The sequence below is a fragment of the Anomaloglossus baeobatrachus genome, chromosome 2 (assembly GCF_048569485.1).
Source record: "Anomaloglossus baeobatrachus isolate aAnoBae1 chromosome 2, aAnoBae1.hap1, whole genome shotgun sequence".
NCBI lineage: Eukaryota > Metazoa > Chordata > Amphibia > Anura > Aromobatidae > Anomaloglossus > Anomaloglossus baeobatrachus.
In genome coordinates this window covers 151,901,336-151,912,545 of record NC_134354.1, presented here as the reverse complement: position 1 = coordinate 151,912,545, position 11,210 = coordinate 151,901,336, and positions in this window count along the sequence as shown.

The following is an 11,210-nucleotide window of genomic DNA, read 5'->3' as shown; positions in this document are numbered from 1 at the left end:
AGAAGAGAGAGAAAGAGAGAAAGAAGAGAGAGAAAGAAAGAAGAGAGAGAGAGAAAGAGAGAAAGAAGAGAGAGAAAGAGAGAAAGAAGAGAGAGAGAAAGAAAGAAAGGAGAAAGGAGAGAGAGAAAGGAGAGAGAAAAAGAGAGAGAGAGAAAGAAAGGAGAGAGAGAAAGGAGAGAGAGAGAGAAAGGAGAGAGAGAAAGGGGAGAGAGAGAAAGGAGAGAGAGAAAGAAAGGAGAGAAAGAAAGGAGAGAAAGGAGAGAGAGAAAGGAGAGAGAGAAAGGAGAGTAAGAAAGGAGAGAGAGAAAGGAGAGAGAGAAAGAGAGTGAGAAAGAAAGAAGAGAGAGAAAAGAGAGAGAAAGGAGAGAAAGAAAGGAGAGACAAAGGAGAGAAAGAAAGGAGAGAGAGAGAAAGGAGAGAGAGAAAGGAGAGAGAGAAAGGAGAGAGAGAAAGAGAAAGAAGAGAGAGAAAGAGAGAAAGAAGAGAGAGAAAGAAAGAAGAGAGAGAGAAAGAGAGAAAGAAGAGAGAGAAAGAGAGAAAGAAGAGAGAGAAAGAAAGAAGAGAGAGAGAGAAAGAAGAGAGAGAGAGAAAGGAGAGAGAGAAAGAGAGAAAGAAGAGAGAGAGAAAGGAGAGAGAGAAAGGAGAGAGAGAAAGAGAGAGAGAAAGAAAGGAGAGAGAAAGGAGAGAGAGAGAAAGGAGAGAGAGAGAAAGGAGAGAGAGAAAGGGGAGAGAGAGAAAGGAGAGAGAGAAAGAAAGGAGAGAAAGGAGAGAGAGAAAGGAGAGAGAAAGGAGAGAAAGAAAGGAGAGAGAGAGAAAGGAGAGAAAGAAAGGAGAGAGAGAAAGAAGAGAAAGAAAGGAGAGAAAGGAGAGAGAGAAAGAGAGTGAGAAAGAAAGAAGAGAGAGAAAAGAGAGAGAGAAAGGAGAGAAAGAAAGGAGAGAGAGAGAGAGAGAAAGGAGAGAAAGAAAGGAGAGAGAGAGAAAGGAGAGAGAGAAAAGAGAGAAAGAGAAAGGAGAGAGAGAAAGAAAGGAGAGAAAGGAGAGAGAGAGAGAAAGGAGAGAGAGAGAAAGGAGAGAGAGAGAGCTCACAGCTGATGTCCGGCTCCTCCCCTCAGTGCATAATTAAATTATAATTATAAATATATTAGAAATATATTATAAATATAATTTAAAATTAAAAAAAAGAAAAAAATTCTTTACCGGGACTAGAACTCGCGACCTAATGCTTCTTATGCGAGCAGCTCTATCCACTCAGCTACTGCTTCTAATGATAAAGATAGGCACATTTGGTAATCTTGACTTCTGCATTGCTGAAGTCTCTGCTGAACGCGCGATTCACTTCTGATACAGAGTACTCGTGTTCTGTAGCAAAGCTGACAGTGTCGTGTGGATTACGTCGGACCTGGAGGGGTATTTGAGGATTAATAATGGGGTGAAACAGGGTGTTTTTTGTCTTTTATTCCAAATAAAGTATTTTTCGCGGTGTGTTTTTCTTTACTTTCACTTTCAGTATAATCATGAAAGGTGTCTTGGGGAGACGCCTGGCATGAATAAACTCATTATTACCCTGATTGCCACCGCACCAGGGCAATTCGGGATGAGCTGGGTAGAGTTCCGGGACTGTCGCATCTAATGGATGTGGCTATTCCGGGCGGCTGCTGAGTGATATTGTTAGGGTTGTTAGGGTGGTGGGCTCCCCATACCGTGGCGCACCCCATCCTGACAATACCAGCCTCCAGCCGTGCGGCTTTATCCTGGCTGGTATCAAATATGGGGGAACCGCATTTTTTTAATTTATTTATTTTACTGCACGATATAATTAAAAATAAAAAAAAAAATTTAAATTCTTCACCGGGACGGCTGAGACTTGAACTTGTGACCTAATGCTTCATTCATGAGCTCTCTATCCACTGAGCTATTGCCTCTATTGCTAAAGATAGGCAGATTTTGTAATCTTGAAGCCTGCAGTGCTGACTGAAGTCTCTGCTCACAGCGCGATTCACTTAATTGCTACGTGGACCTGATACAGAAAAAACAAAAAGCCAGCACCAAATGTGCACTCCAGCACTAAAAATTCCAAACTGTACTTATTATAAAATTTTGAGATTTTTGGCAAAAAATTGCAATTTCTTGAGCTACCTCGCCACGTCACGGCAAATCTCATTTGAGGCAGTCCTACACTAAAATATTTTTATAAAATGTGCCATACGGCCTCACATATGAATAGTAGAACTGCTCTTAGCAGCACTCACCTGGTCTATTTCAATCCCGTACCCATGACTGAGTCATGGCTGTGGGCGGGACAGGTCCAAGCAAATGCTGCATGAAGTAAAAAGCCTGTGGACAAGGCCTGATGACTGAATGTGTACAGTCACCAACCGCCAAAATCTAGACAGGTGGAATACATCCCAAATTGGGGTGCATAGCATGGTGGGGGTCAGCCACCGACCAATTCAATGAAGAAAAAACAAAAAGCCAGCACCAAAATATTTTAGTGTAGGAATGCCTCAAATGAGATTTGCTGTGACGTGGCGAGGCAGCTCAAGAAATTGCAATTTTTTGCCAAAAATCTCAAAATTTTTTATAATAAGTACAGTTTGGAATTTTAGTGCTGAAATGCACATTTAGTGCTGGCTTTTTGTTTTTCTTCATTGAATTGGTCGGTGGCTGACCCCCACCAAGCTATGCAACCCAATTTGGGATGTATTCCATCTGTCTAGATTTTGGCGGTTGGTGACTGTTCACATTGTCATCAGGCCTTGTCCACAGGCTATTTACTTCATGCAGCATTTGCTTGGACCTGTCCCGCCCACAGCCATGACTCAGTCATGGGTACGGGATTGAAATAGAACAGGTGAGTGCTGCTAAGAGCAGTTCTACTATTCATATGTGAAGCCGTATGGCACATTTTATAAAAATATTTTAATGTAGGACTGCCTCAAATGAGATTTGCCGTGACGTGGCGAGACAGCTCAAGAAATTGCAATTTTTTGCCAAAAATCGCAAAATTTTTTATAATAAGTACAGTTTGGAATTTTAGTGCTGAAATGCACATTTAGTGCTGGCTTTTTGTTTTTCTTCATTGAATTGGTCGGTGGCTGACCCCCACCAAGCTATGCACCCCAATTTGGGATGTATTCCATCTGTCTAGATTTTGGCGGTTGGTGACTGTTCACATTGTCATCAGGCCTTGTCCACAGGCTATTTACTTCATGCAGCATTTGCTTGGACCTGTCCCGCCCACAGCCATGACTCAGTCATGGGTACGGGATTGAAATAGACCAGGTGAGTGCTGCTAAGAGCAGTTCTACTATTCATATGTGAGGCCGTATGGCACATTTTATAAAAATATTTTAGTGTAGGACTGCCTCAAATGAGATTTGCCGTAACGTGGCGAGGCAGCTCAAGAAATTGCAATTTTTTGCCAAAAATCTCAAAATTTTTTATAATAAGTACAGTTTGGAATTTTAGTGCTGAAATGCACATTTAGTGCTGGCTTTTTGTTTTTCTTCATGGACCTGATACAGCGCGATGGTGTTCTACGGTGCTGCTACATCTTCAGGGAGTAGAGCTGACAGTTTCATGTGGATTACGTCGGACCTAGAGGGGTATTTGGTGATTAATAAAGGGGTGAAACAGGGTGGTTGTTTGTCTTTTATTCCAAATAAAGGATTTTTCGCAGTGTGTTTATTTACTTTCACTTTCAGGTTGATCATAGAAGGTGTCTTGGGGAAACGCCTGGATGATCAACCGCGTTATTACCCCGATTGCCACCGCACCAGGGCAATTCGGGATGAGCTGGGTAGAGTCCAGGACTGTCGCATCTAATGGATGCGGCTATTCCGGCCGGCTGCTGGGTGATATTGTTAGGGTGGTGGGCTCCCCATACCGTGGCGCTCCCCATCCTGACAATACCAGCCTCCAGCCGTGCGGCTTTATCCTGGCTGGTATCAAATATGGGGGAACCGCATTTTTTTTTTAATTATTATTTATTTATTTATTTTACTGCACGATATAGACCCGCCCGGCGGCGGCTGTGATTGGTTGCAGTGAGACAGCTGTCACTCAGCTTGGGGACGTGTATGACTGCAACCAATCATAGGCGCCGGTGGGCGGGGAAAGCACGGAATAACTAATTGACTAATGAAGCGGCAGCCATTTTCTAAAGAGGAAAAGACACCGCAAATTTGTGACAGACGTGGAGCGAGGCGCCCGTGATCAGTGAGTAGGAAAGGGAGAGGGATTGTGCTGGGGACGCAGGACGCATGCAGATAGCAACGTGTGCACATAGCCTTACTGTGAAAATCCACGTTTATGTTGATCGAACCGTTCTCGAACCTAACTCAAACTGACGAGCTTTCAGCAAAAAACTCGAGTTCGATCTCGAACACCCCCCAAAATCACTCGTACATGAAATTGGCGAACCTCGAACATCGCTCAACTCTACTAAACAAGCCCAACTGTTTCCACCTCTCATCATATGGGAGGCCTTTTATCCCTTGTAATAATCTAGTTACCCGCCTTTGAACTAATGTCTGAATATTTCTTTTACAATGTGGAGCCCAAAACTGGATCCCATATTCCAGATTTGATCTTACAAGTGATTTATAGAGGGGTAATAATATGGTGGGATTACGGGATCTATTTTATACACCCTAGAATCTTGTTTGCTTTTCCAGCATAACATTGGGCATGATGGCACTGCAATTACACCTGTTATTTTCTATATGAATGTCGCTTACTTGAAGAGTGATGAATAATCTTCATACATGATCCTTCTAAATAAACAAATAAACATGCCAAACTGTATGAGAAAAATGGAAACAATGAGTCAGAAGATATAGAGGTTCCCATATCAACTACTGTACATAAGAAAAATGAAATAATTGTGACAGACATTGTAGTGTAGAAACAATAATTAATAACACATTGTACAATTATATCCATTAAGTTCTAACAGAACCATTTAGCACGATATTATGTCCATAATAATCCGACTTAAATGTTTGGTGCAAATATAAAAAAATATCAATTTACACAAGAAATAATACGCAATAAATTACACATACATATTGTATATTATTACATACAGTGACTATAAATATAAGTCTATATATATATGTATATATATATATATATATATATATATATATACTAGCTGTATTACCCGGCTTCGCCCGGGTTAATAACTGTTGTTAACAAAATAGCATGTATTAACATTCCCGGGATAGAATGTATAAATAGAATGTATTAACGCCCGGGATAGTAACTGTCTCTCTGTTTCTCTCCCATTCTCTGTCTGTCTCCCCCTCTGTATATATCTCTCTGTGTCTCTCTTTGTCTGTCTGTCTCTTTCCATGTCTGTCTCTGTCTCTTTCTCTGTCTGTCTCAATCTCTTTCCCTGTCTGTCTATCTATCTCTGTTTCTTTCCCTATCTGTCTCTTTCCCTCTCTGTCTCTTTTCCTCTGTCTCTTTCCCTGTGTCTGTCTCTTTGTCTGTGTCTGTCTCTTTACCTGTCTGTGTCTGTCTCTTAATCTGTCTCTCTCTTTCCCTGTCTGTCTCTTTGTCTGTGTCTGTCTCTTTGTGTCTGTCTCTTACCCTGTCTATGTCTGTTTCTTACCCTGTCTGTGTCTGTCTCTTTCCTTGTCTGTGTCTGTCTCTTTCCCTGGATGCATTGTGACACACCAACATTCCATATAAGGGTGTGGCTACGCATTCTTATGAAGTTCTAGCTGCACTGTGGCTCCCAGCTCCATTCGCTTTAATGGAGGCAGTTTTTTTGGTGATTAACTGTAAAGCGCGGGGTTAAAAATTTCCCCTCAAAACATAGTCTATGACGCTCTTGGGGTCCAGAGGTGTGAGTGTGCAAAATGTTGTGGCTGTAGCTGCGACGGTGCAGATGCCAATCCCGGACATACACACATACATACATACACACATTCAGCTTTATATATTAGATATACACATATATATACATATATATATATATATATATACAGTACAGACCAAAAGTTTGGACACACATTCTCATTCAAAGAGTTTTCTTTATTTTCATGACTCTGAGAATTGTAGATTCACATTGAAGGCATCAAAACTATGAATTAACACATGTGGAATGAAATACTTAACAAAAAAGTGTGAAACAACTGAAAATATAACTTATATTGTAGGTTCTTCCAAAGTAGCCACCTTTTGCTTTGATTACTGCTTTGCACATTTTGGCATTCTCTTGATGAGCTTTAAGGCTAGTTTCACACTTGCTTTGGGTTGAATCCACTGGGTCCGTTGCTGCGTCGTTTTGACGCATCCGGTATTTTTGTGTTGTCAACGGATACAACGGGTCCGTTATTGCACAGGAATCCGTTAGCTGATTCCTGTGAAATAACGGACCCGTTGCATCCGTTTGGCGTCCGTTAGGCGTCCGTCTAAAGGAATGCGTTGGCTCCTTTTTTTTTTTTTCATTTTTTTTCATTCTGGGCATGCTCAGTAGAAATTAGCGGAATCCAGCGGCGGATTCCGTTGTAAAGCACTTTACAACGGAATCCGCCACCATAGGGATCCATTATAACTATTGATGGATGTAACGGAATCTGCCGCTCGGCGTCACTTTAACGCAAGCAAATAACGTTACATGCTGCGATCCTTCTGCCCAGCGGAAGTAACGCAGCGTCGGCCAGCGGAAGCAACACAGGTACTTCTGGCACAATCCTTCATCCATACAAGTGTATGGGAAACAGCAGAATCCGTTAACGGATTCCGCTGTTTTCAAAAAGGGCGGATTGCGCCAGAAGGTAATTAATGCAAGTGTGAAACTAGCCTTAGACGTAGTCACCGGAAATGGTTTTCACTTCACAGGTGTGCCCTGTCAGGTTTAATAAGTGGGATTTCTTACCTTATAAATGGGGTTGGGACCATCAGTTGTGTTGTGCAGAAGTCTGGTGGATACACAGCTGATAGTCCTACTAAATAGACTGTTAGAATTTGTATTATTGCCAGAAAAAGCAGCTAAGTACGAGTAAAGAAAAACGAGTGGCCATCAAATGCTACAAAGAAACTGGCCATCAAATGCTACAAAGAGACTGGCTCACATGAGGACCGCCCCTAGAAAGGAATACCAAGAGTCACCTCTGCTGCGGAGGATAAGTTTATCGGAGTCACCAGCTTCAAAAATCGCAGCTCAGATTAGAGACCAGTTCAATGCCACACAGAGTTCTAGCAGCAGACACATCTCTAGAACAACTGATAAGAGGAGACTTTGTGCAGCAGGCCTTCATGGTAAAATAGCTACTAGGAAACCACTGCTAAGGACAGGCAACAAGCAGAAGAGACTTGTTGGGGCTAAAGAACACAAGGAATGGACATTAGACCAGTGGATATCTGTCCATTGGTCTGATGAGTCCAAATTTGAGATCTTTGGATCCAAACACCATGTCTTTGTGCGACGCAGAAAAGGTGAACGGATGGACTCTACATGCCTGGTTCCCACCGTGAAGCATGGAGGAGATGGTGTGGGGGTGCTTTGCTGGTGACACTGTTGGGGTTTTATTCAAAATTGAAGGCATACTGAATCAGCATGGCTACCACAGCATCTTGCAGCGGCATGCTATTCCATCCGGTTTGCATTTAGTTGGACCATCATTTATTTTTCAACAGGACAATGACCTCAAACACACTTCCAGGCTGTGTAAGAGCTATTTGACTAAGAAAGAGAGGGATGGGGTGCTACGCCAGATGACCTGGCCTCCACAATCACCAGACCTGAACCCAATCGAGATAGTTTGGGGTGAGCTGGACCGCACAGTGAAGGCAAAAGGGCCAACAAGTGCTAAGCATCTCTAGGAATTCCTTCAAGACTGTTGGAAGACCATTTCCGGTGACTACCTCTTGAAGCTCATCAACAGAATGCCAAGAGTGTGTGTGCCGCCGCCGTGCCAGCAGCCGGGCTGCTCGGATTTGGATTTGCGGTGGCATGAGAGGTGTCCGAACCCAGCGGTCATGTGGCCACTCAAATGAAGGGGGTATTTACAGGGAATTGTGTTTAAAGTTTGTGATGCCACCCGTGGTGTGTGGTAATGTGGAGTACCACTGCTGCAGTTGGGAGTACCCGGGGGCGATGGAGTGGGGCAGCCAGGTGTTAGAACCCTCCACGGGTAGGGGGGTATGCCCTGGGACTCAGTGATGGTGTTTGGGGAGTGTTGTTGGATGCAAAGGGGTCACTTTCGTACTTACTCAGTCCATTAAGCTGACACGGACAACTGGATAAACCAAAGTTCTGGATACCACTGCCGCTGAGGGGAGCTAGTTTGGGTCCTGTCCCCAGTTGTGCTGCCTGGTGATCCGTGACCTTCCTCCTGGCACTAAGTTTACTTCTCTGTTGGTCCCGGTAGTATGGAACTAGTCGGGTCCCACTCCCCAATATGACTAAGTGTGGGAGCTTGCTCTCAGGGTTCACGCTTGCGATTTCCTGGACCGTTTGAGTGGAAAGTCATATCCCTCTTGTTGAACTAGTAGCCCGATTTTGGAGTGGGTGGAGAGCGGATCTTGAAGGCTCCGTTCTCGTCGGGTAAATTGTCAGGTTGCCTGAAGCCACTCCCTGACCTAGGGTCCATGTACCCCGTTGTGCACTGGTCCCAGCCCGGTGATGGTGCAAGGCCGCCGGCTGTCCTCCTCGACAGTTCCGTGCCCCTTGTCACAATCCCCTGCGACTGGGGGTTCAGCTCCTTCTAGGCCCAGACCACCGTCTGCTACCTAGATGGCTACCAAGGAGCCCGGCTCCTGACCTTCTCTCTCCTTCCCTTCCAAAACACTTCTCCTCACTCCTCTCAACACTCCTGACCTCCCCTAACCAACCCCCCAAGTGGGCGGCGCTATTCCACTCAGGCCATGTGTCTGGTGGGTGTGGTACAGAGTGTACCTAGGATTTTAACTAGCTGTTGTAGGCAACACCATGTAGTTGGGGACCCATAACCAAGAAGGATTTGGATATTGCACGGGAGGGCAGATTGTACAATATCCTGTGACGACCTGATACTCCACTGTGCCAAGCAGTAATCAAAGCAAAAGGTGGCTACTTTGAAGAACTTAGAAGATAAGACATATTTTAGTTGCTTCACACTTTATTTTGTTAAGTATTTCATTCGACATGTGTTAGTTCATAGTTTTGATGCCTTCAATGTGAATCTACAATTTTCAGTCATGAAAATAAAGAAAACTCTTTGAATGAGAAGGTGTGTCCAAACTTTTGGTCTGTACTGTAATATATATATATATATATATATATATATATATATATATATATATATATATATATATATATATATAATATATATATATATATATTAAACCTCATTAAAAATAAAAATTGAAAATCTTGCAATTTTAACAGGGCCCACAGGGGCTTTTTCAGACTCGTACTTCCTAAGGTTTCAGGAAAAAACACATGTGCATTAGCATTAATGAAAAGACTCAGACCCTATCATTTGTATTGAAGAATTTAATGAACATGTACAATAGTCATTGTGGAAGTGGAGTAGGTCAGCTGTGACATCATCTCTTATGGATGGTCAATCCTGTATTCCTGTATCATCAGCTGAATGTAGAGATATTACATGTTATTGTGATTGTGCTATAAAAAGAATAATGTAACAAAAAAAACTAATTTAAACAATCAGTCATTTTCCGATGACCCATTCCTTTAAAGCAGGCTTTACACGCTACGATATATCGATATATAACGAGATGTCTGCGGGGTCACGTCGTAAGTGACGCACATCTGGCATCGTTAGTGATATCGTAGCGTGTGACAGCTATGAACGAGCAGAAATACTCACCTTCTCGTTCATCGTTAACACGTCGCTCATTTTCTAAAAATCGAACGTCCAGTTGTTCATTGTTCCTGAGGCAGCACAGATCGCTCCGTGTGACACCCTGGGAATGATGAACTGCAGCTTACCTGCGGCCGCCGCCAATGCTGAAGGAAGGAGGTGGGCGGGATGTTTACACCCCGCTCATCTCCGCCCCTCCGCTTCTATTGGGCGGCTGCTGTGTGACGTCGCTGTGACGCCAAACGTCCCTTCCCCTTCAGGAAGTGGATGTTCGCCGCTCACAGCGATGTCGTTTGGAAGGTAAGTGTGTGTGACGGGGGGTTACAGCATTGTGCGACACGGGCAACAAATTGCCTGTGCCACACAAACGATGGGGGCGGGTGCGATCGCAAATGCGATCGCACGAGAAATTGTAACGTGTAAAGCAGCCTTAAGTGTCATAAATTTGTTATACTCTATATACGAATCAAAAAAGACTTTCCTTTCCCTCTAGTTTAGTTTATGGCATATACTTAAGTAGTATTTAAGTAGTGATGAGCAAACATGAACTCTTCCAGCAAAATGCTCAGGTTCCCCATTGACTTCCATTACACTTGGTACTCAATTCGCACCTGTCCCAGCATCAAACTGCTCATAACGAGTACCGAGCACCTGAGCATGGTAGTGCATGCTCATCACTATTTATAAGTATTGTGAGACCATATGCTATAGTTAAGGGTGCTTTACACGCTGCGACATCGCTAATGATACATCGTCGGGGTCATGGTGTTTGTGATGCACATCCGGCGTCGTTAGCGACATCGCAGCGTGTGACAGCTAGGAGCGACGATCAACGATCGCAAAAACGGCAAAAATCGTTGATCATTGACACGTCGCTCCAAATCATAATGTCGTTGGTGTTTCATTCCGCAGGTTGTTCGTCGTTCCTGCGGCACCACACATTGCTGTGTGTGACATCGCAGGAACGACGAACATCATCCTATCTGCGTCCATTGGAAAGGAGGAAGGAAGGAGGTGGGCGGCATGTTCCGGCCGCTCATCTCCTCCCCTCCTCTTCCATTGGGCGGCCGTTTTGTACCGCCGCTGTGACGTCGCTGTGACGCTGAACGTATCTCCCCCTTGAAAGAGGGATTGTTCGGCAGCAACAGCAACGTCGCTGAACAGGTATGTGCGTGTGACGCTGCCGTAGCGATATTGGTCACTACGGCAGCAATCACCACATGTTGCACAAGCGACTGGGGCGGGTGCTATCGCTCGCGACATCGCAAGCAATCGCTAGCGTTGTCGCAGCGTGTAAAGCACCCTTTAGGAATAATATTCTCAGTGTTTTTAAGAACTACATATGTGTATATGTGTGTATGTATATGTGAGTGTGTGTGTGTGTGTGTG